The following is a 24,599-nucleotide window of genomic DNA, read 5'->3' on the forward strand; positions in this document are numbered from 1 at the left end:
AGTGCATGTAAACAGTGTCATTCATTTTTCAATTAATTTTCTTTAACTGAATGTCTCAAAAGGTGCATTTAAATAAAAAGTCTTCACAGGGTTTATTTGTCATATGGATAGAAGTGATATTTTAGTGCTGTAACATGGTTAAAATGGGCAAGGAGGAGGCGGGAACCAGCTGAACATTCAAAGTAATTTTAATGAAATAAAAAGACACAAAACACAAACACACACACTGCAGCTGCGTGTGGCTCTCTCTCTCTCGAACTGCCACATCCCGCTGCACTCATCCCTCTCCTCGGCTGATCAGCCCGACTGTGGGCCGGGCGTGCATAGTCACGGCCCGGCCCCGCCCTCCTCCTCGTCACAAGTGCTTTATTAATGATATGATTTGATGGTTAAATTTTGTTTTATTCATCACACAAAGTGCTCATATGACTTCAAAAGAGATAGAATAAAGAATCACATAGATAACTTTTACTGTTGTTTTATGGTGCTTCTTTATTTGTTGTTGACCATTTTCGAGTTTGACTTGAGTCACTATTCACTTCCGTTATTGCGAATAAACCTTATGAAGACTTTCTGCTTTCATGTTTCTCAGAAGAAAGTCATATGTGTTCGGAAGAACATGAGGGTATGTAAATAACCAACTATTCTTTTTAGCTGTGTTTTAAGTTCATCAACAAATCCTAGATGACCTCTAAACTCTGCTTCATTGAATCAACACGCACTGAATGTTCTAGCCTTCAGAAATGAGATGCTGTTGTAGAAACACATACACAGAGCAGAACACGAGATCTCCTGTGAGCTCCTGACAGTCTGCTGAGCCTGAAAACACAAACATTTCATTTGCACGTCAAACTAGCTTCTCTGTCTGGCGTTTTGAGACAATGAACACATCTGAATATGGATCAAGTGAGCTCATTTTTCTGCACTTGTGATGGAGAAACTAAACGAGAAGCGATCTGAATGTTCCCGTAGAGTGTGATGTTTCTGTCAGCAGTCGTACAGTGAAGAAAACACTCACTATCAGTCTGTACACTGCAAAATCTTTTTTTCAGAGTATTTTTGTCTTATTTTGAGAGAAGCATCCTCAAAACAAGACAAAATAACTTGAGAAGCAAAATGACATAAGATATTACATCTTGTTTTCAAGGAAATCTAACAAAATTTAGCAATGTATATTTGCCAATAAGGTAAGAAAAATAAACGTATTTTCTATCTGAATCAAGTTTTTCTTTTCTCACCACATTAGGAAATAGGTTTTTCTTGTGATGAGCATAAACGTCCAAAAATGTTGTTCGATTTTCTTGAAAACAAGACTAAATGCTTCTGAAGTCATTTTTTCATGTTTAAGAATGTTTACGTATTTTTACGTGAAAAAATACAAGAATAGTCAGTAAGAAAATATCTTTTGCAGTGTATATCCACTGTTCATAAATCAAACAGTCCAACACTGTAAAAATCCTATTCCTGATCATTATCTTTGAGCATGTTTATAAGCACACCAATACACTGATTACTCCCAAAAATCAGCTTGTTTAAAAAAAAAGCAAGAAATCTTTGTTTACATTGCATTTAAAAAAATGGAGTTATTCTCTGCTTTTGACGTCAAACCGTGAAGAGGCACATTGGATAACCCGGTAAGAATGGCGGTTGAGGTGTTTACATTCAACACAAAATCTGGTGATGGACAAAAATCTCCCCTTGTCTATCGGTTTATTCTAGAGCCGTTTATGACCTTACACCGATAAAATGCATTTACATGACCACACACGCTGTCAGCTTATTAAGCATAATCGATTTAAGAACGTCCATGTAAATGCGTTTTGTGTTATGATCCGATCTAAACAATATGAGAGAAACTTTTCCAGTGGAAGTGACATAGTTCAACATCAAGATGCTTCATTCAGGTGTGACCAACTAACTGTGTGAATCATGCAATTTACACTTTACAAAAAAACAAAAAAAAAAACCCAGCTTAATGCATTAATTTACATTTAATCATTTAGCAGACACAGTCAATTTTTGCATTCAATTTAATTTCAGTAAACATATTTGTGTGATTTTTACTATGAATACATTTTGGAAATGCTCAGCTTAATAAATTCTCAAACCTACCAAACCCTTTTTTGTGGTCTTATTTCAAGCAACGCTTTATCCTTAAACCTTGTCTTGTATTCTTAACAGTCCAGTACAACATTTAACACATCTAAAAAAAGAGCTGAACCTCTATGTGAACATCTATTATCTCTGCTGATCACATGTACCCTGATGTGTAAATGGAAAACTTCATTCTAACAGGGCTTGTGTTTCCCCTAGAGTCCATCGCAGATGATCATGGAAACATTCCACAGTTAACCTGCACTGGTTGAGCAACTGCTATTGAGATGAATGAGAATTACAACTGATAGAGAACTCATGATGACCATACAAACCCAACAAGGGATGAAACCATGAGGAAAACCCTGCAGAAGACGCTAAATAAACTATTATAAGTGGCGCATCAGTCAAAGACTTCAGTTTAGCAATGGGTTTTAAAAGTATAGGTAAGGAATTTAATAGTTCAGTTTGAAAAAATACAATTCTGATTATTATTTTATATGCTTTAATTTAAAATTGAATGCACAGCCAGGAATGTTTTTTACAATAATTAACACGTGACGGTGCTGTTTGGTTTATGAATTCGTTGTGCACTCTTGTGCTTAGGGCACCACGTCAATTTAAAAATCTGGTGACTTTAAAATTCCAGTTTAATTTGAATTTTGTTCATATTTAAGTGAAACAAATTCTAATTAAATTTCTCAGCTGTGTTTCAACCATATTTGAAATCAGTGTTTGTTCAAAGAATGAGACACGACTGCTCCCTACTGATCATGTATCTCCTAGGCCAAATCTGTACATTCAAGAAATTAAAGGCCATCGACCATAACCGTGATTTGTTAACCTTAATTACACTATTTTGTCTAGTATAGTTTCTTGAAAACGTTGCATCATGGAACAATTCAGGATTTTACAAATTGGCTGTCATAATAGTTCATTTAATCTATATTCATTACTTTCTGTAAAGCTGCTTTGAAATGATGTGTATTGTGAAAAGTGCTATGCAAACAAAAATGACTTGCTTAAACTACATTTAGCAAAGTCAAAACCTGTTACTGCTACTAAATATTTAAGTTAAATAGAGCACATACATCATTACTATTACACAGGTAGATTCTAATACTATAATAATCATTTCATGTCCAGAGCCTCTGTATTGTTCAATATATTTGTGGGTTTGTAGGTTGAATTTGTCACTGAAACCCTGCGGCAGGTGAAAACTCTCTTCTGTCTTCTGGACCAATACTGTTAATCACCAGATCCTTCTGTCCACCTCTGTGTACTGAGCATCACTGGTTTGAGTCATGCTTACATGTAGATCCTTCTGAACCCCATCAGTTAACCTCTGGTGTGCCTCAAGGTTCAGTGCTTGGCCCTCTCCTCTTCTCCATACACACAACCTCACTGGGCCCTGTTATACTTGCTCATGGCTATCCACCACTGCTACACAGAAGACACTGAGCTCTTCCTGTTGTTGAAGCTTGACAGTGACTGCTTGAATCTCAGCTTTGTGGATGTCTCGTCCTGAATTAAAGAACACCAACTCAAACTCCAGCAAAGATTCCAGCTAAGATGAACAATTACCGCTTGTGTCACTTGTTTGGGAAAGGTGTCTGTTTAGTCTTAAAGTCATTGTTTTGCATGGCTGGCATAATGATTATCTGTCGAAAAGTGTGTGATGAGGTGTCTCAGTTTTTGTCCCAGTTAGAATGGCTGCTACTCCCCTGACTGTAGTATTACTAATTCTCTTAGAATACAAAAGTCAGCCAAACAAATAAATGTACAGCAGTGAAATATGATAAGCAGATTCTTTGAAAACTGCCAGCCTTCGATTTCATTTTCTGTGCTTGCATAACCTAAGCCTTTTGTGTTTTTCACAATGTACTCAACAATACCAGTATAAATAGAAGTTAAACACAGAAAATAAAGTTGAATCAACTGATGTCATTACACTGAACATGCTCTTCTTGAAAATAGAAAATAATCGAACATGCTGTCCAAAAATGCTGTCTCTCTCTTATTTATAATAATATTAAACTTTATTTTATATAGCGCCTTTAAAAATAGCTTCTCAATGCACTTTACACAGTAAAAACAAACATATAAGAATACAAAACATAAAGATTAATGAAATGTATAAACATACACATCAAAATACAATTAATAATCAATCAGAAACACAATAAAACATGCATATAAGAATACAAAACATAGAATATAAAAAGAAAAATTCATGAAATGTATAAATATGCATATTTAAAAATCCCTAAAGTCTGTGCTTCTTGAATATCAACTGGAAGTGAATTTCACAATTTAGGAACATAAGATGAAAAAGCCCTGTCACCCATGGAACGTAAGCGTATTTGAGGGACAGCCAAAAGACCAGACTGGGAGGAACACAGATTACGCTTTGGGGTGTACATTGTTAAAAGATCAGACAAATAGTGAGGATTCAGAGCATGCAGTGCTTTATATGCAAGCATAAGTATTTTAAAATCAACATGAAACATGACAGGGAGCCAGTGCAAGGATCCCAAATTAGGAGTAATGTGATCACTTGTTCTGGTCCTAGTCAGGATCTTAGCTGCCAAATGTTGTACATATTGCAATTTGTTAAATGTTGATTTAGAGGCCCCAACAAGATGTGCATTACAATAGTCAATGCGGGAAAAGACAAAGGTGTTGATCAGCTTTTCAGCCAGAGAAAAAGATAGTATAGGGCGTAATCTTGCGATATTTCTGAGATAAAAAGAGGAAGTCTTAACAGTATTCTGCATATGGGGATCGAATGTCAAACTAGCATCAAAAATCACTCCAAGTTTCCAGAATAGAGCCATCAACAGATAGAGTTATAGTACCAGCTTTATGAAGCTGATGTGTAGAGCCAAGAAGAAAAACTTCAGTATTATTACTGTTTAGACAGAGAAAATTGTTAGTCATCCATATTTTTTTCTCAGAAATACAATTTGAAAGAAAAGTAATAGCCACATTTTGACCATGTTTAGAGTAGATATACTAGATCTGAGTATCGTCTGCATAAAAGTGATAGTTAAGAGTGATCTTAAAAGCTGACCAAAAGGAATTAAATAAATACTAAAAATGGACCTAAAATTGAACCATGGGGGACATCAGTATGAACTAAACCAATCTCAGACCTGTAACCACCCATAGAAACAAACTGGCTACGATCGGAGAGATAAGATCTAAACCAGTTTAAAACAGTCTGAGAAACACCAAAACCAGTTTCAAGACAGGTGAGTTTTAAAAGTCTTTTGACTGTGATTGACAGTATCGAAAATGGCACTGAGCTCAAGAAGGATAAGGATGGAAAGTGATCCAGAATCAGGCTGTTTCTGTGCTATGGCATTTTCATTGACTGAAGGGGCTCAAAGAGATTATTAACGGTAAGGTGATTATGCAGTTGAGAGGCAACAACACGTACTAGAATGTTTTCCAAAAAAGGAAGATTGAAATAGGATGGTTGTTGTTTAAATTATTTGAAGTGTTGGGGAGTCTGGTTCATTTTAGTTAATCAATTTGTTCATTTACACGAACCTGTTAAAAAAGAATCACAGATACATTTCAGTCCCTAAACAGCATTTGATGTCTTCTCTTTGGAGCGAAATAAATACTATGGGCCTCAGTCATGAAACTTTCATAAATATTTTAGTCAATTCGGAGTCATCTGCACATAAAATGAGCCTTCCAGAACACTTTCTGCTAGATTCACAAATGCTACGTACTGCCTAGATTTGTTAGTTAAACGTGTGTTAGTGAATTCCAAACAATGGTAAATAAAAATTCACAATTACACCATATAAGGAAGGCACCAGACTGGCTAGTAAATGCTTTTAACATCTGTACAGAACGGTTATGAATGAAGTGCATTTACATCGTAAAATTTTGATTTAGCAAACACAATAGTGTCTCAAAGAAAGCAAGTTACTGTAATCACATGTTTTTGCTGTCATATAACGTTCTTTAGTGAATCAAACGTTTCAAAAAGTAAAAATGGTCTGAAATTTGTGTAAAAAATGTTCATTTCCCCCCTGGGAGGAGGATGTCCACCAGCATTAATCTTCTCTAGTTCAGTTCGCAGTGCATTGCAAGCATCATTTGTGAAACTTCTCAGGTAAATCATGATGGTAACAGTGATAAACTTGCAACGAATCTTCAGAGAAATTAACAGAATGCCTAAAGAAGATCTTTGACCAAATTGCTGTAAGATATTACAGATTTGCAAGCTATAAGACAGTGCACAGGCTTTTTCTATTTTCCCCCCGTTGTATTGTGCACACACCTGCCCGCGATGTGTTTATTTATGGGTTTAACAGCATTAGCATTGACCATACGTTATCATCTGAACGAGATTTATCAATGCCTATACTAAATTATGAATCCTAAATTGTAGAGCTCATGTCAAATAAAAAAATAAAAAACTGTTTGAGAAAATCAAATGCAAACTGTCAAGCACTTTTGCTGGAAAAACGATAAGCAGTGTTGGCAAAAAACTATTCTTTGAAAAAATAAATGCAATCAGCAACTTTTGCCCCTAATTTATTACTTTTTTTTAAGGTTAATTTCACTCATTTAATTTCATTTTTTCATTACTTGTTTAATTGAACTTCTATTAAAATGTAGTCATGACAGTTTACCTGAAAGAACACAACACGTTTGGATATTTCATTATTTGAAATGACTGTTATTGGATTCTGAAAAAATTCCACAAAATTGTGAAAATACATAATTACACAGAACATTTGATTTAGTATGTTACATTAAATGACATAAATGCACATTAAAAAGAAGATGCATTTTATACTTTCTGTAAAAATTACTAAGAGCTGGGACAAGTGTATTGTTGGGGGGGGGTTGGCACCTTTACCCTGGGGTATGATGGCCCCTTTTCATATTGTTTTAGATATTCATTTAAAATGTTGTGCTATGACAATAAAATGAGTAAATGCTTCAATTTATCCTGGTACATGCTAAACTTATGTCTAAATATGTTACAATGATCTATTATATGTGCATTGTTCTTAAGGGGAGGGGGGCATCTTCCCCTATATATATATATATATATAAAGTATATTACTCGCTTAATTAGCTTCAGTGTAGTTACTAGTTACTGTAATTCGTTTGTAAGCAACTTCAAGTTTAGATAATTACTGTTGGCTTGACTGTAGTTGAACTACTTTATGAGTATCTTGGCAAGATCAAGTTTTCTATTTCTTCACCAACACTGTTCAGAAAATCTGCAGGAATACTACTACTATGTTTTCAAGTCAAGGAGTGGTGTAATATCACAGGGCTGCCCTGGACGAGACACGTAAACACAAATATCCACACAAACCACATTATACACATGGAACATCTTGAACTGAGAGAGAGATTAGCTCGTGTATTATTTAACAGCAGGTGCTGAAGTATGTTTTGGAAAGTTCTAAGCATAAGTGTGTTGGTAAATCAGTAGGTTATGAAGTGTGATTGTGCTGTATGCACAGACACCGATTCATGTTCTTGCAGCTGGGTGCTCTGAACAATTGAGAGGGTGAAAGATCAGATTCCTAATGACTACTGAAGGATAATACTTAATGTTGCGAAGTTTACATTTTGTACGACTGCATTTTAGCCCGTACATGGAACGGCGATTTTTCGCATGTGCAGTAAGGGGATTTAAGCGTTTCATACGTTTTAGTGTGAACGAGCAACTTTTGGAAAACGCTTGAAAAAATCAGTGTGGACAGAGAGCATTTCGAAAATGAAAATGCCATTTTCATGTGTATCCGGATTAATGTGGACGTAGCCTCAGTTATCGATGTCATTGTAAAAATGTGCTCTTTGAGCTATCACTCAAAAAAGGATTTTTGTTCAGTTTCTTAATTAAAATGAACAAAAGCAACACAATTCTAAAATATTTTGTCACAACTTGATTTTATTAAGTTGTATTCATTTAAATGTGTAAAATGGAAGCTTACTTAATCTATTTGAGTTGGGACTACATGATTACTTTTTGTAGTGTTTGTGTAGCATTGATGAAGCTGGGCAGGGGAAGCTAGCATGGGACTGGATAGGGAGAAAAAGTGCTGAAATTAAGTGTTATTTTATGCATTTTTGAGTAAGATGAGAACAGTAGGAGGTTTGTTCATGTTTAATGTTCTGTTATGTTGTTATGTAAAAAGAGTGTCTGTTATGCTGAAGTTTTGGGGGTTACTACTGTGGTGAAGATTGGCGATTGTGCTTATGTTGAGGATGGACGTTCACTTTCGAGTGATACTTGATACGAGTGCTGCTTAACTCTTAAAGCAGTTGCTATTAAATTGACAGTTTCATTGTCCTTACATTTACTCACCTGGCATATACTAATAATTACTCAAATAAATTAAGCTGTAATTTAAATGTATTAAATAAACCTTAATAAATTGAGTTTGATGAACCTAATGAAGTTGAGTTAAAACTACTATAGTGCATTGATTTGACCTAATCCATCTAAATTATCTGGCTCATTGAAACTGACTTAATCTCAATTGCTTGTAAAAACTTTCTCAAATTCAATTAAGGGTAATGACTTCATTTTTTGAGTGATTCATTTCTTCTGTGATTGAAAATGTACCATATGAAGAATAAAGCAGCTCTTTCTCGGCGACTGATACGACTATTCTTCATCTCAAGTAAGCGTACATCATTTTAAACATATTTTTCGACAATACTATTCATTTATTTCTTAAAAGTTCACCTTTAAATATAAATGCACAAGGAATAACCATTTGTAGAGTTTGTAATATTGAACTAAAAAGATTTCTTTAGTTTAAAATAAATACATCACATCACATATTGTTAAACATCTTAGGGCCACTGTCGTCTTAGCTCTCTCACTGCGGTGACTGTAAGGCATTGTGCATTGAAAAACACTGTACAGAAAATATTAAGGATGTTTCAAAATTATATATATTAATGATTTTTTATTTGTAATTTGTATAGATTAATGCTTAATTACACACAGGACATCAATGTCCCACTCATGTGGAGTGTGTAACAGACTAGTGTTTGAGTTACAGCTTTCCTGACCATTCTGAAATACACACAAATATAAACTTAGCTCTGGTGCAGCAAAACATACAATATGCGTGTGCCTTTGTGTGTGTGTGTGTGTGTGGGCAGGTTTAAGTGGTTTACGAGGACTTTTTTTAGGTTACAAACTGGTAATTACAAGGATATTATGCTATAAATGTGGTTTATGAGGACATTTCTAGTGTCCCCATAATACAAATCACTTAAAAAACATACTAAACAATGTTTTATTGAAAATGTAAAAATGCAGAAAGTTTTTTGTGAGGGTTAGGTTTACCATCACTTCTGCATTTATGTTACTTAAAATAACAAAATAAGGCCTCAAAACATTTGCCTTGAAAATTAGCGCCCCGTAGAGGAGATGTGGTAGAAATATTTATATAAAAATAAAAGTCCTTCACATAGTACTTAAACAGACAATTCATATATCAATTCTCTGAAAAATTTAGACCAATTTTTGCAATTATTCCACAGTTTGAGTGCATGATGAGCTTTAGAATTGTGAGCGGCAGCCCAAAAATCCACTAGAGCATATGGGGTTAAACCAAGCTACAAAAACATCTCTGTTTTTTGTAGAACTTCTGACATCACAAGGACCAAATACATCTGTATATCACTGCCTCTTTGGCAAGACATCAACGCCTATTTTCTGTCATTGTACCCTTGGCCCCACCCACTGGTGCTCAGTCAGTCACACAGCTGAAGAGGAGAGAGATAGGCCTGTCATGGGACATTCGTCCAAAGTGGACTTACACAGGACACCTTCAAGTGGCTATCTGGATTTAAATGTTTTTGTACATAGATGTGCACTAGACAAATGGCTTTGACCATTATCATGCATCTCGCAGAGCTTTTAAAAGACGCAATGTCAAGTTATAACTCTAAAAAGGATAACCCATTCTTTTTTTCTTGCTGTTTGCTGTCTTCCTGTTGTGCTGTTTTGAAGGTGTCCTGGACTGTTTTTGCATCCATCTGTGCTATTTTTAATTGTTGGTCTTTTGTAAACCTAAACTAGATGGACGTCTTTAATTGTATTGATGCATTTCTGCAGAACATTGGCAACGTGTGCCACGTTTTAAGAGCGGTACAAGTGCAACTTTTAAAAAAGCATCTCATTCTGTTGCTGCCACTGTCTGGGAGAAACACATTCAATGTTGTAAACAAACCGGGAAAATGTGATACGTTGCTCTGGTGAAGACCAGCATCTCTGATTTGGCCTGTTGAAGCCAGTTGAAGCATCCAACATTACCGTGAATTGTATTATGTTTGTGTATTCAGAAAATTTCAGCATGGATTGTATGTTTTTTTGGCTTATATCAGCGTGGATTGCTTGTGAACCAGTCACAATATGATTCAAGCTTTGCAAAGGAACAGTTATTGAAAAATGGGGCAGTTAAAATTGGACTATTGGACCAAAAAAATGGTAAGTAACCAGTTCCATTCACAAATATTTTTTTAAATGTCATGACTGTTTGATTGGAGCAGTGAACAGTTTAATACATTCAGATGAAATGTGTTGGGTGTACGTTATGTGTTAACCCTGAAAGTTTGTTCATTTTCTTCACACTGAATTTCAAATATGGCTGTATTGGAGGGGCTGCACGATGTTAGCCAGTCAGAACAGTGGGTGTTTACATTGAATTCTTAAAGGGCCAGAGAGCTAAAAACAGAGCGTTTCAGACATAGGACCAGAGATAGGGTGGAAAATTATTATTTATAACTAAATCATGATTGTCTGGTGCATAAAAACATTACTAGCATTATAAGTGGACCTCAGGGAACATAATAAAATTAGAAAAAGGTGTATGTCATGAGCCCTTTAGTATCTAATCTAAGCACAAACATGAACTGTAGAGTTGAATAGTCAGTAACTTTAGTGGAGAAAATGTATTAACTGAGTTCCGTCAAGTTCTTGTGCATGCACATATGTGCTTTTTCACATTTTACTATCAGAAGGTTATTTCCTTTAAAAGCCGCATGTAACCTGCAAAGTTTAAATTCTTGTCTTAGCACAGTGGTTGATTGACAGGTGAGTAGGTTGTGCTTCACTGCTGTTTGAACAAAGGCTGTAAATTGATTCAAATTGTAATTGAATCAATTGCATGATGTGCTGATTAGTTCATTGAATTAATTGTTGTTAATCAAATATACTGTATCAGTATATTTAGAGAAAGACACCCAAATAAAAGTAATTAAATAATTAATGATAAAATAATTATAAATAATCATATTGAAATAATTTTAAATATATATCAGATAAATAAAATACAAGTAAAGCTTTGATTGGTCAATACAAAAAGTGGCTTAAAAAGGCAATATATAGTTTATTTCCATGTCATTTGAACATAAGCCGATCATTTGCCTACAGTCCACAGCAATATAATTTGCAATGGAATTCATCAATCAAGACTTTTCTAAGGACACGTCTATGTACACATACATCAGATGGACGCTTTAGAGACTCACACTTTGCGACGTGTCATAATTAAACACATTGTTTTTAGGATGCTGTGTCAAGTTTAACATAGTTTGAAACTTAAACACGTCTCGAGAACCCTGCATTTGGATTTGCGCTCCATCCAGCTATGTTTGAATGCAAGAACACGTTCTCATCTGGTGCTGTCTGCTGTCAGTGAGTGTGATTCATTGCCTGTTCAGCTGGAGTTGCGCTTACTGCCCATAGCTGACTGAGACTCATAAAAAACATGAACATGTACATTCATTATAATGGTCCGGGGACATGATTAATTGTGTTAATGCCTCAATACCGATACTGGTATCAGAATTGGTTCCAATACCGCACTCACGTACTCATACTCGTGCTCGTAAGAATGCTCCGATACCAAAACATGATACCATCTGACGTATGAATGTCATTACGTAAACATTCAGCGCACAAATTCCTAGTGAGATTATTTAACAGTAAAAACTGTGATTTAATGAGATAAATATAATGTTTGCATGTGCAGCGCTTTAAATGTGAGTGCTTATGAATGCATGGAGCCGGTGTTGTGTTGACATTTTTCTCCCAATTTGGAATGCCCAATTCCCAATGTGCTCTAAGTCCTCATGGTGGTGTAGTGACTCGCCTCAATCTGGGTGGCGGAGGACGAATCTCAGTTGCCTCCGCGTCTGAGACCGTCAATCCGCGCATCTTATCACGTGGCTTGTTGAACATGTTAACACGGAGACATAGCGCGTGTGGAGGCTTCACGCTATTCTCCACGCCATCCACGCACAACTCACCACGCGCCCCACTGAGAGCGAGAACCACATTATAGCGACTACGAGGAGGTTACCCCATGTGACTGTACCCTCTCTAGCAACCGGGCTAATTTGGTTGCTTAGGAGACCTGGCTGGAGTCACTCAGCAAGCCCTGGATTCGAACTCGTGACTCCAGGTGTGATAGTCAGCGTCAATACTCACTGAGATATCCAGGGCCCCGTGCTCATTTTAGAGATCCGTGGCTCATACACGGAAAACACCTTCATGAGCTTCACATGCTCCGTTTGTAGCAGATGACAGCGAGCAGAGAGCTAAATTCACTTTTTAGTGTGAGGCGCATACAGACTACAAACGTATTTATTTAAATAGCCTTTCACGGTTTAATAATCACTTTGAGTCACGTAGCGCAGGGCTTTTACAGAGTGGGAAGCTACTGTCATTACATCAGAGCTCCTTTTTCAAAACAACACAGAAACACTTCAAAATAAAAGCTCAGCCAAAATAAAAGCTCAATTTAATAAAGGGAAAAATGTACAACAGAAATATACTACAAATAATAATAATTATAAATCAATAATAATTTTATAATATTTAAGAAATATCTCACATCTGTGATGCTCTGTTACGCAACACTTTATTTGACAAATTTAACTCCAGTGTTGAATTTTGGATTGTGCTGATAAAAACAATAGAATATCATGTTGAAAATGAACTGTTATAATTTGTTTGATTAAAGTTTTAATGAATTCATTTATTTAAACACCATTTTGAGGATAAATGGATGATATTCTATTAATGATATGGAATTCAAAAAAAACTGGAGTTAAACAAATGTAGGTATCTCCTGACCTCTTCACATGTGCTCTTGAAGTTTCTACATTCATCCCCTGTTGTTTAGCGGTGATTACGTCATCCTTTAGCGCTTCTTTTTGACAGCAACGGCTCAACTGTGAGTGTTGCCAACTTGTGGACCCACATAACTCCAGGCACATGCACATTCTTCACATTCAGAGTATACACTGTTAGAAAAATATGAGCGCAAGTGTTTGGTGCTCGAGCACTCTGTTGATAACGAATTTTGTGGCATGCCTAGCGTTCGCGTCTGACTGAATTACACTTTGGGCTTAAGTGTAGAGACCACATCAATATGAGACAAAGCCAAATTTGAAATCCAGGTTGAATGCTTTTTTTAGGTTCAAAATAGAGGACATTTCTGGGAGAAAAAGAGGACATATCACTATTACTATTGCTCATAAAACCTCTAGCACAATGTACTGAACCTCAGTGTGTCTGTGTTTGTGTATCAGACACTACGTGCTCTTATTTTACTGAGTGATCAGATCACCAGTAAACAACCACCTAGAAACAATGCAGAATACCCTAGCAACTGCATAGCAATGCCCTAATAAGCATTCAGAACACCTCAGCAGCCACTCTCACTCGTGGTGAGTTTTGAAAAATGGAGACTGTCCCTCAGAACTTTCTGTATACAATGACCTGTTTTGAGCATCTTCAGTTTTGCCTTAAAAAGTGTACCAAGTTTATAAACAAAAATTAAAAAACAAATTAAATGTGCATAAACATCATCAAAAATTAATTAGATTTTGTATAGTCAATTTCATTATCAATCTCTCTAACTCAGCAGTTGTGACATTAACTTGGACTTCACCTTGTGTTTATCACAGATAAACAACCACATTTAATTTAACTCTCACCGTCCTGCCAAATAAAATTAAACTCCAATTTATTTGTTTACCTCATTAGTGGCTCTTAATGTGTCTATCTGCCTGTCACTCTGAGGTAGTTTTTCCAATTTGTATGTAAATTACATCCCTTATAACCATTGCCAACATGATGCTATCAGTGTAATATGGTGCATCACGGTAATGAAAGACTGATGGACTAATATCAGCGTCCAGCTACATTTCCTGTGCCACAAGTTGTGATTAACTCCAGAATGAGCTGTTTACACCCGTTTACAAAGAGAAAGAGTGAAATGTGTTCTAGGAACAGCTGAGGGACAGCGGGAACACTTATGATTGCAACCCAGCAAAAACAACATTTTCAGGACTCAAAATTGAATTTTAAGAGTGCGTTTGATAAACCTGTGCTATGTGAACTGAACCGCACCGGACAACTAGTTGTTGGTCACTTCGTACAGTGTGATGTGTGGAGGAGGCGGGAACCGGCTGAATGGTCAAAATAATATTTAATAAAACAAAAAGACACACAACACAAATGCACACACAGCAGCTGTGTGTGGCTCTCTCTCTCTCGAACTGCTGCATCCCGCTGCAATTATGCCTCTGCTCTGCTGATTAGCCTCATCACACTCCTCCCTACTTTGCCAGCATGACATCAGTACATCCAGTTTGGGGGGGGGGGGGGGAACCAAAAACAAAAAAAGAGGAGAGAGAGAAAGGGCAAGGCGAAGCGACAGTGAGAGAGAGAGAGAGAAAAAAAAAAAACTTTCTCGCCGGTTCCCAGAAACACCATCGCCTGGTCCTCAATCACTCATCCACCCTCTGGCGGATGACAGCTGCTCCTCCACGGGTGGACCAGAGCAAGTCCTCCGACCCCATGCGGAAGGAATGCCCCTCCACGTTTTGGCGGCCGGAAGGAAGCCCCTCCACCCCTGGCAGCGGCCGGCAGCGAGCCCCTCCTCCCCTCGCGGACGGCGGCCGTTCCTCCACGTCCAGGTGGCCAGCCACAGCTGCTCCTTTGGGTGGATGGCAGTGGCGAGGACTCCATGACAGCGCATCCCTCCTCCTTCCCAGGCTTCGGCACCAATGTAACAATGTTAAAATGGGAGGGGAGGAGGCGGGAACCAGCTGAACAGTCAAAATAATATTTAATGAAATAAAAAGACACACAAACACACACACGGCAGCTGCGTGTGGCCTTCTCGCTCTCGAACTGCCGCATCCCGCTGCACTTATCCCTCTTCTCGGCTGATTAGCCCGATTGTAAAAAATAATAAAAAAAAATCTCGTAGAGATCTGAAAAAACGCAAGTTGGTTTACCAGGTAAAATAAAGTGCAAAATTACATTTACCAATTATATTACTTGAAACAGAAGGAATTTTGGACCATTCTTCCTTACAGAACTGCTTCGGCTCAAACATATTCTTAGGATGTCTGGTGTGAATGGCTCTCTTGAGGTCATTCCACAGCATCTCTATTGGGTTAAGATCTGTGCTCTGACTGGGACACTCCAAAAGGTGGATTTTCTTTTTTTTGAAGCCATTCTGTAGTGGATTTACTTTGATGTCTTGGGTCATTGTCCTGCTGCATCACCCAACTTCCACTGAACTTCAGCTGGTGCACAGCAATCCTCATTATCCTTTAGAATATCTTGATAAACTTGGGAATTCATTTTTCCTTTGATGATGGCAAGCGGTCCAGGTCCTGAAGCAGCAAAGCAGCCCCAAATCATGATGCTCCCTCCACCGTACATCTCAAAAGAATTTTGATTCTTCAAATTGTTTAGAATATATAAGCCAATGAATTTTTTTTATTCTTTATTTGCCGTGGCTTAAATTCTCTTATCAACGTGTCTTCTGACGATTTGATGAATAAAAATTATTTTAAATTTTTGTCAAGAGGGATTATGATACATGCAAAATTTCTCAGAATGAGACCAAAGGTCAAGGAGTTCGAAAAAAGTTTGACGAAAAACTTATTGTTTCGCTTGATTCTAGCCCATACATATTAGCGAAAACATAAAATTTCTTATTAAAGTCCTACCCTACATTTAGTTGTCATGTAAAAATATGTCACATTGCTGAAGTAAAATGGGTCGTGAATGCAGTTTCATGTCGAGTATAAACAATATAGCAATTCCCCTCACACTTTCATAAACATTAATGAATGCAGATATGGAGACCAAGAGCCAGGGGAGATGTTTCTGGAGATGTTGAATATGTATGCGGTCATTGAACACATGGCCACGGATGCCATCTGTGCCTGGAGCTTTGTGAGGTGGTTCAAAGCACCTACAGTGAGCCCAGGTCACCTGAAGGACAAGCAGTATTTACATCTGACCTGCTTCACATTGTGCAGGTGAGATCATTGCAGCTGGCATCACTGCAAATATTTGTCAAAGGCAATAGTCTGATCATATGAGCACACTGCTGGAGAGGCCAGCAAGATGGTTCACCAACACATGGCGTCTTGAATGCAGGTGTGCATTTAATGCATTTCGATTTTTTGTATTTAGTGCATTTGGCAGATGCTTTTATCTAAAGCAAATGACATATGATCAGTCTCTGTGTTGCCTGGGACTCAATCCCATGTCCGTTGAGATGGAGGACCACAAGGAACCCAGGTGTCCCCAGCACACTACTAAATTTCACAGCTAAACTTATCTGTCAACCAGTATGACATTTAAGTGAAGTTTAGCAGCTGGACCAGCACCATCCAGTATAAACCAGACTGAACCAGCATTGGAATTCCTGCAGGTCTAAACTGATCTTTCTTTACCAGGGTCAGTGAGGCAGGTTTGACACCAGTCCATCTAAGTGAGCATAAGTATCAGAGAACTGCTGTTCCAGTAAGGTTTAATAAAAAACAGACAATGTGTGATTCTATTAAACTGTGTGTAAGATTCATATTGTAATACATGTAACACATCTGTGCTTATAAATCATCATGTCAATCATGCTGCGTAGGTTATACGGTTCTTATGTTCTCTGTGATATTCTGCTCTCTACACATGACTTGAGTTTGGCCTTCAAATTATGGCATTTTTTTCAACCGTTTTATCGCCCGCAAACTGAAAATGGTAAATCTAGGCTTGTATTCATAAAAACATCTTAAGGCTAAAAGTAGCTCCTAATGTGGAAATTTAGGAGCAACTCTTAAAAACTAGGGGCGTGTCACTCCTAATTTTAGGACTTGTAAAATGTTCATCTAAGAGTAATTTATGAAGCATTTTAACACTAAAAGTAGCTCCTAAACCCACGACAGCTTAGAAGTTGTCCTGAGGACTTCTAACTCCTTAAGAGTGACTCACACACAACCCGAAGATTGGCTGCTGTCATCAATCCACATTAAAAACAATATATTCAAATATTATTATGACAATGACAGTTTAAAAAGGCATCACTTGAATCACATCTGAGTCGATGTATTTCAATAATACAATATTATAGGGAGTCCTGGGTAGCTCAGTGGTAAAATACGCTGGCTACCACCCCTGGAGTTCGATAGCTCACTAGTTCGAATCCCAGGGCGTGCTGAGTGACTCCAGCCAGGTCTCCTAAGCAACCAAATTGGCCCGGTTGCTAGGGAGGGTAGAGTCACATGGGGTAACCTCCTTGTGGTCACTATAATGTGGTTCGTTCTCGGTGGGGCACGTGGTGAGTTGAGCGTGGTTGCCGCAGTGGATGGCGTGAAGCCTCCACACGCACTATGTCTCTGTGGCAATGTGCTCAACAAGCCACGTGATAAGATGCACAGGTTGACGGTCTCAGACGCAGAGGCAACTGGGATTCGTCCTCCGCTACCCGGACTGAGGTAAATCACTACGTGACAATAATGACTTAAAAGCACATTGGGAATTGGGCATTCCAAATTGGGAGAAAAAATAAATAAATAATAATAATAATACAATATTATAATATTAAATGTTGACACTGACCTTTAAAACGGTATTGTCTGAATCACGAGGGTGTTTTCATTATTGTAAACTTAGTTAGAGATGCAGGTACCTCTCCCACAAACTGAAACAACCCAATTACACCGGAGATAAAGGTTTTGACAACACTGCGCTCCCTGGCCACAGCAAAATAAAACTGTGAAGTGTGGATGGATTGGGAATTTCCGCCATCCATGAGAAAAATAATCTATCAAACTATATATAATATGCCCTTTCCAAACCAGACATAATGTAGCATGTTTTTTCCTGTGAATGTGTGCTCGCTGCAGAGAAAAAAGGGGAAAGTCACGGAGAATCACAGCAATCATGGGGCTACCCGGTGTTTTGATGCTGTTAACGGGAAGCACACTTGTTTCATTACATCAAAACAGGATAAAGAAATGCTCATCAACTGAAATATCTATCCATCTATCTACTGTATGTACAGTATGTATGTATATACACTGGCAGTCAAAAGTTTGGAATAATGTACAGATTTTGCTGTTTCAGAAGGAAATTGGTACTTTAATTTACCAAAGTGGCATTCAACTAATCACAAAGTATAGTCAGGCCATTACTGATGTAAAAAACAGCACCATCACTATTTGAAAAAAGTCATTTTTGATCAAATCTAGACAGCAACCATCACTCCAACACCTTATCCTTGAGTAATCATGATAAATTGCTAATTTGGTACTAGTAAATCACTTGTCATTATATCAAACACAGCTGAAAGATATTTGGTTCATTAAATGAAGCTTAACATTGTCTTTGTGTTTGTTTTTGAGTTGCCACAGTATCCAATAGACTGGCTTAAGGTCAGTATTAGATCAAAAATGGCAAACAAAGAAACAGCTTTCTCTAGAAACTCGTCAGTCAATCATTGTTTTGAGGAATGAAGGCTATACAATGCTTGAAATTGCCATAAATTGTGGTGGCGCATGCCCAGCCCCTAGTCAGGCTGGTCAGGCCGACGGGAGGGATGGAGGCCGCCGGGGGCGGCAGTTCGGGAGAGAGAGAGCTAAGGCAGCTGCCCTGTATGTGTTTATGTTTGTGTTTTGTCTTTACGTTAATGTTAATTTGCCCCTGGCGGACAGAATGGCCTGCCGCGTTTTGGTGGATGGTAGGGGTCTCCTCCGCCCCTGGCAGCGGTTCTCCCACTCCAGTGGTTGGTAAGGAGCCCCTCTTCCCCTCGCGGTCGGCGGTCGTTCCTCCGCTTTCAGGTGGCCGGGGTCCTCCGTCCCCTGGCGGGTGGCCGCGGCTGCTCCTTTGGGGTGGATGGTAGTGGTGAGGACTCTACTACGGTGCATCCCTCCTCCTTCCAGGGCTTCGGCACCAATGTAACAGGGTAAAATGGAAAGGAGGAGATGAGAACCGGATGAAGCATCAAAGTAATATTTAATTAAACAAAAAGACACAAACATAAACACATACAGGGCAGCTGCCTTAGCTCTCTCTCTCCCGGACTGCTGCACCCAGCAGCCTCCATCCCTCCCATCGGTCCGACCAGCCTGACTAGGCGTGCGCCACCACAGCCCGCCCGGCCCCCCTCCCCGCCACAAAGAGTTTCAACTCTTTGTAGTTTTTCTCCATCATCATCAGCACACAGAGTGTGTCATTGGTGTGTAAATTCCTGGATCTGCTGCAGTTCTGTGCACACTCATTATTTCTGCTCTCTGTGTCTCTGAACGCTCACATCAGAGTCCTGAGAGATCAGAACATTCGACTGAGCTTAAGACAGAAGACCATCTGCAGCTCTATTTGGAACACAGACCATCAGTCGCACACACACCAGATTTCAACATTCTTCAACTATTCATATCATAATGGCTAGAGTGAAAATTCTGTTTTTTTCAAAAATTCATTTTTGAGTTTTTTTAAACCTACTTTTTTAAACCCCTGGTCTGAATAAAAAAAAAATTGGCTGACTAAAAAAATGTTTTTTGAATATGCAAGCCAATGAATTGTTTGTGCATGGTTCATACTGACTTATTTACCTATATCTTCCAAACGTAATTAAATGCAAATGAGCAAACAATGTAAAAAAAATATCCGTCTTCCAGTTGTAAACACATACATCAAATAGATGTCTGGGTGATGTACGTGTGCTATTAGGGATGTGGTGGTATTAGTACAGAAGCTTAAAACATGCACAAAGTTTCAAATCCTGCAGATGGAATACAGTACCAATCAAACCCAAGCTAGTCAAGACCTTCAGATACAGAAGATATCATTACAAATTTAATTGAAAAGCTCACAGCGTCACAGACAGAATGTCTTTCCTCAGTTCATGGTAGCTACAACCCTGGTTTTGTTACTTCTATGAAAAATAATTTCTAATTATGTAGAAATTGTAACATGTTAAGATTTCAAGTGTACACACCAACGGAATGACATACAAAATTACCAGGGAAGAAAATATGGAAACAATGTCATAAATATGCTGAATAAAAATAGACCATGTCTGAAATATGAATTTATTTAGAGTGCAACCACTGGCCATGGAATTAAATTACATGCAAAAAAGGTTCATTAGAATATAATTTGAAAATTTAAGTGCACAGATGTAAAAATAAGTGAGATCATTTAGGTCATACAGCAGCAGTTATTGGAGAATACACGTGGCGTTTGTATTTGATAACAAAGAAATCATATTTCACTTTGTCATTCTTTTGAAAATCTTTCGAACTGTGGTATTAGGGCAACAAAATTAACTGTACAGTCACATTCCTGAGAATGAGAGTTTTCTATGATATATGACTTGTCCATTTAGGTGCTCTGTGAAGGACTTTTATTTTTATATAAATATTTCTACCCCATCACCTCTAGGGGGTACTAATTTTCAACTCGAATGTTTTGAGGCTGTATTTTGTTATTTTAGGTAACATAAATGCAGAATTTATGGTTATCTATGAAAAGTTCAGATTCTAATCTTTCAAATGATACCTCATATGCCTGACTAATTTAAACGGAGAGTGTTTTAAGTGTAAACTTTTTTCTGATATAGCACCCCCCTCTGGACCCGCCGGCAGGTCCATAGAGTTTAGGGGTTTAATGGTTTGAAAGTGACTTTTTGCCAGCCTGTCTGAATTGTGATTGATCGAAGGCCATTTATACATCATTCAGTTAGACCACATCTCTTCATTACTCATGAGGCTGAATCGCTGCGCTTCATAATATGTGACAATGCTAAAGAGTGGAGAATTCTCACAGAAATGACATGAGTGGTTTCAGTGCAAAACACAGCAGTTATTCAAATGCACTCGTGGAGCAGACCACAGTTTAAAACGTCAAGGGCATAGATTTGGCCTGAACATTGGAGGGGTTGCAGTGAGAAGCATTTACCTCCCCCCATTCCCCCCGGAATCTACACCCCTGATAACCGAACCAGAACAAACAGTTCCACTGACTTGAAGCAGGGCTGTTTAAAAGAGCAATATGTAGCATTGACATCAAGCGTTTAAAATGGGTACTGCAGTCCAAATTCAAAATATTGGAGAGAGTTGTCTCCCCTGCTCCCTCCTCCCCAGAATTGAAGCTCACACGGATTTCCAGGTTGAGGACACGCAACAGGAACGAGCAAACTGACTATGGCAAGTGACGAGCCTTACACTGTAAGCTGATCAGCTAATGTATATGTTTGCAATGTTTTTATTGTTTGCCAATTATAAACCAGCTCATGTGGATTTTTTATAACTCTGTCAATGTTAGCTAGATGTATCGGGGGCTTCCATGGCTGCAGTGCGCTGTGTTTGCCCGCTAACTTGTTTCAAATCTGGCAACTCGGGGTGTCGAAATACTATTGGGAAATGGGCAGTGGGCGGGATCACACAGGCCAAAACACAAACAGAAATTCCAGCCCAGAACAAACATTTCAAAGTAGAATATACTGGCTGTAGCACTGTTTTCGGAGAAGCCAGTATTTCAACTTAGCATGTTTCCTAAATCTCTGATAACATTTGATCATTTTATGCTTTTGTACAGTAAATATATTACATATTGCACCTTTAAGCACACATTTCATTGCAACTTCTCTAAATTAAATATTTTAGAAAATAAAACAGTGCATCTGATCATGGACACAATGTCACAATGGTTTAACAGAAATAATAAGATAAAAACCAAAAATTAAAAGAAGAATGGACAGAAAAGTAGACTACAGACATGCCTTCATTCTCCCTGTTTCAAGTGTTAAACGGGTTGTGCTTGTATAAAACGATACAGATACTGTCAAAGATATGGGCTTTAGAAGATCTTTGAAATGTTTTACCTCAGTTTTTTCAATTAGGTGACTCTTCTGCCATGCAAAATACAAACAGAATGGGAATAGAGCAAACAGCACAGGAATTATATTATGAGGAGAGTTCTGCGTACGGATGCAGGACAGTCATGCTTGTGTGTAATTGAACAGGGAACATTTGCTCCAGAGGACAAATATAAAGTACATGAATTACAGCATCCTTACAAAACACAATGTACACTGTAAATCTCTTTCACAGCCTTGTGTGTGGGTCTGTGTGTGTGTGTGTGTGTGTCTGTGCACGTGCCAGCGTGTGTGCACGTATGTGTGTGCACGTGTGTGTGTGTGTGTGTGTGTGTGCATGTTAGAGGGCTGGAACTACAAACAATAGTTCCGGAAGTATATTTTCCCATTCCATTTTTCCATTGGGATTTCATTAAATCTTTCATTAAAAAGTTGTAAGCCATGAACCAAACCAATCAGCTCTGATGTACAGGTGCATCTCAATAAATTAGAATGTCGTGGAAAAGTTCATTTATTTCAGTAATTCAACTCAAATTGTGAAACTCGTGTATTAAATAAATTCAATGCACACAGACTGAAGTAGTTTAAGTCTTTGGTTCTTTTAATTGTGATGATTTTGGCTCACATTTAACAAAAACCCACCAATTCACTATCTCAACAAATTAGAATACATCATAAGACCAATAAAAAAAAAACATTTTTAGTGAATTGTTGGCCTTCTGGAAAGTATGTTCATTTACTGTATATGTACTCAATACTTGGTAGGGGCTCCTTTTGCTTTAATTACTGCCTCAGTTCGGCGTGGCATGGAGGTGATCAGTTTGTGGCACTGCTGAGGTGGTATGGAAGCCCAGGTTTCTTTGACAGTGGCCTTCAGCTCATCTGCATTTTTTGGTCTCTTGTTTCTCATTTTCCTCTTGACAATACCCCATAGATTCTCTATGGGGTTCAGGTCTGGTGAGTTTGCTGGCCAGTCAAGCACACCAACACCATGGTCATTTAACCAACTTTTGGTGCTTTTGGCAGTGTGGGCAGGTGCCAAATCCTGCTGGAAAATGAAATCAGCATCTTTAAAAAGCTGGTCAGCAGAAGGAAGCATGAAGTGCTCCAAAATTTCTTGGTAAACGGGTGCAGTGACTTTGCTTTTCAAAAAACACAATGGACCAACACCAGCAGATGACATTGCACCCCAAATCATCACAGACTGTGGAAACTTAACACTGGACTTCAAGCAACTTGGGCTATGAGCTTCTCCACCCTTCCTCCAGACTCTAGGACCTTGGTTTCCAAATGAAATACAAAACTTGCTCTCATCTGAAAAGAGGACTTTGGACCACTGGGCAACAGTCCAGTTCTTCTTCTCCTTAGCCCAGGTAAGACGCCTCTGACGTTGTCTGTGGTTCAGGAGTGGCTTAACAAGAGGAATACGACAACTGTAGCCAAATTCCTTGACATGTCTGTGTGTGGTGGCTCTTGATGCCTTGACCCCAGCCTCAGTCCATTCCTTGTGAAGTTCACCCAAATTCTTGAATCGATTTTGCTTGACAATCATAAGGCTGCGGTTCTCTCGGTTGGTTGTGCATCTTTTTCTTCCACACTTTTTCCTTCCACTCAACTTTCTGTTAACATGCTTGGATACAGCACTCTGTGAACAGCCAGCTTCTTTGGCAATGAATGTTTGTGGCTTACCCTCCTTGTGAAGGGTGTCAATGATCGTCTTCTGGACAACTGTCAGATCAGCAGTCTTCCCCATGATTGTGTAGCCTAGTGAATCAAACTGAGAGACCATTTTGAAGGCTCAAGAAACCTTTGCAGGTGTTTTGAGTTGATTAGCTGATTGGCATGTCACCATATTCTAATTTGTTGAGATAGTGAATTGGTGGGTTTTTGTTAAATGTGAGCCAAAATCATCACAATTAAAAGAACCAAAGACGTAAACTACTTCAGTCTGTGTGCATTGAATTTATTTAATACACGAGTTTCACAATTTGAGTTGAATTACTGAAATAAATGAACTTTTCCACGACATTCTAATTTATTGAGATGCACCTGTATATCTTTACTTTGATTTGAAGTAAAACACAAGGTGAATTTTGCACAAGCAGATTGTGTGTGTGTGTGCGACTATAAGTCATTCACTGGAAGTATAATGTATCATATATTACAATTTTATTACAAATCATTCAGAAATATACTAGGGGAAATATACATGATTCTTTCGCTGATGATTCGGGATTGATCTTAAAAAACTCGGATAAGCGGAATTCTTAATTTATTATTAAGGACGAAACAAAATCAATATTTTAC

At 38.1% G+C, this 24,599-nt stretch overlaps 1 protein-coding gene across 1 annotated transcript in view; it reads right to left on the bottom strand.

Annotated features, from left to right (window-relative positions):
• The window catches only part of si:dkey-77f5.3 (uncharacterized protein LOC326903 homolog), a 341,053-nt gene extending 316,910 nt beyond the window's left edge, over positions 1–24,143 (bottom strand). Inside the window, exon 1 of the mRNA XM_051665215.1 lies at positions 24,100–24,143. The gene's annotated coding sequence lies outside the window, so the exon portion shown is untranslated. The remainder of the gene's footprint in view (positions 1–24,099) is intronic.
• Positions 24,144–24,599: the final 456 nt, after the last annotated feature.

The sequence above is a fragment of the Myxocyprinus asiaticus genome, chromosome 31 (assembly GCF_019703515.2).
Source record: "Myxocyprinus asiaticus isolate MX2 ecotype Aquarium Trade chromosome 31, UBuf_Myxa_2, whole genome shotgun sequence".
NCBI classification, from domain to species: Eukaryota; Metazoa; Chordata; class Actinopteri; order Cypriniformes; family Catostomidae; genus Myxocyprinus; species Myxocyprinus asiaticus.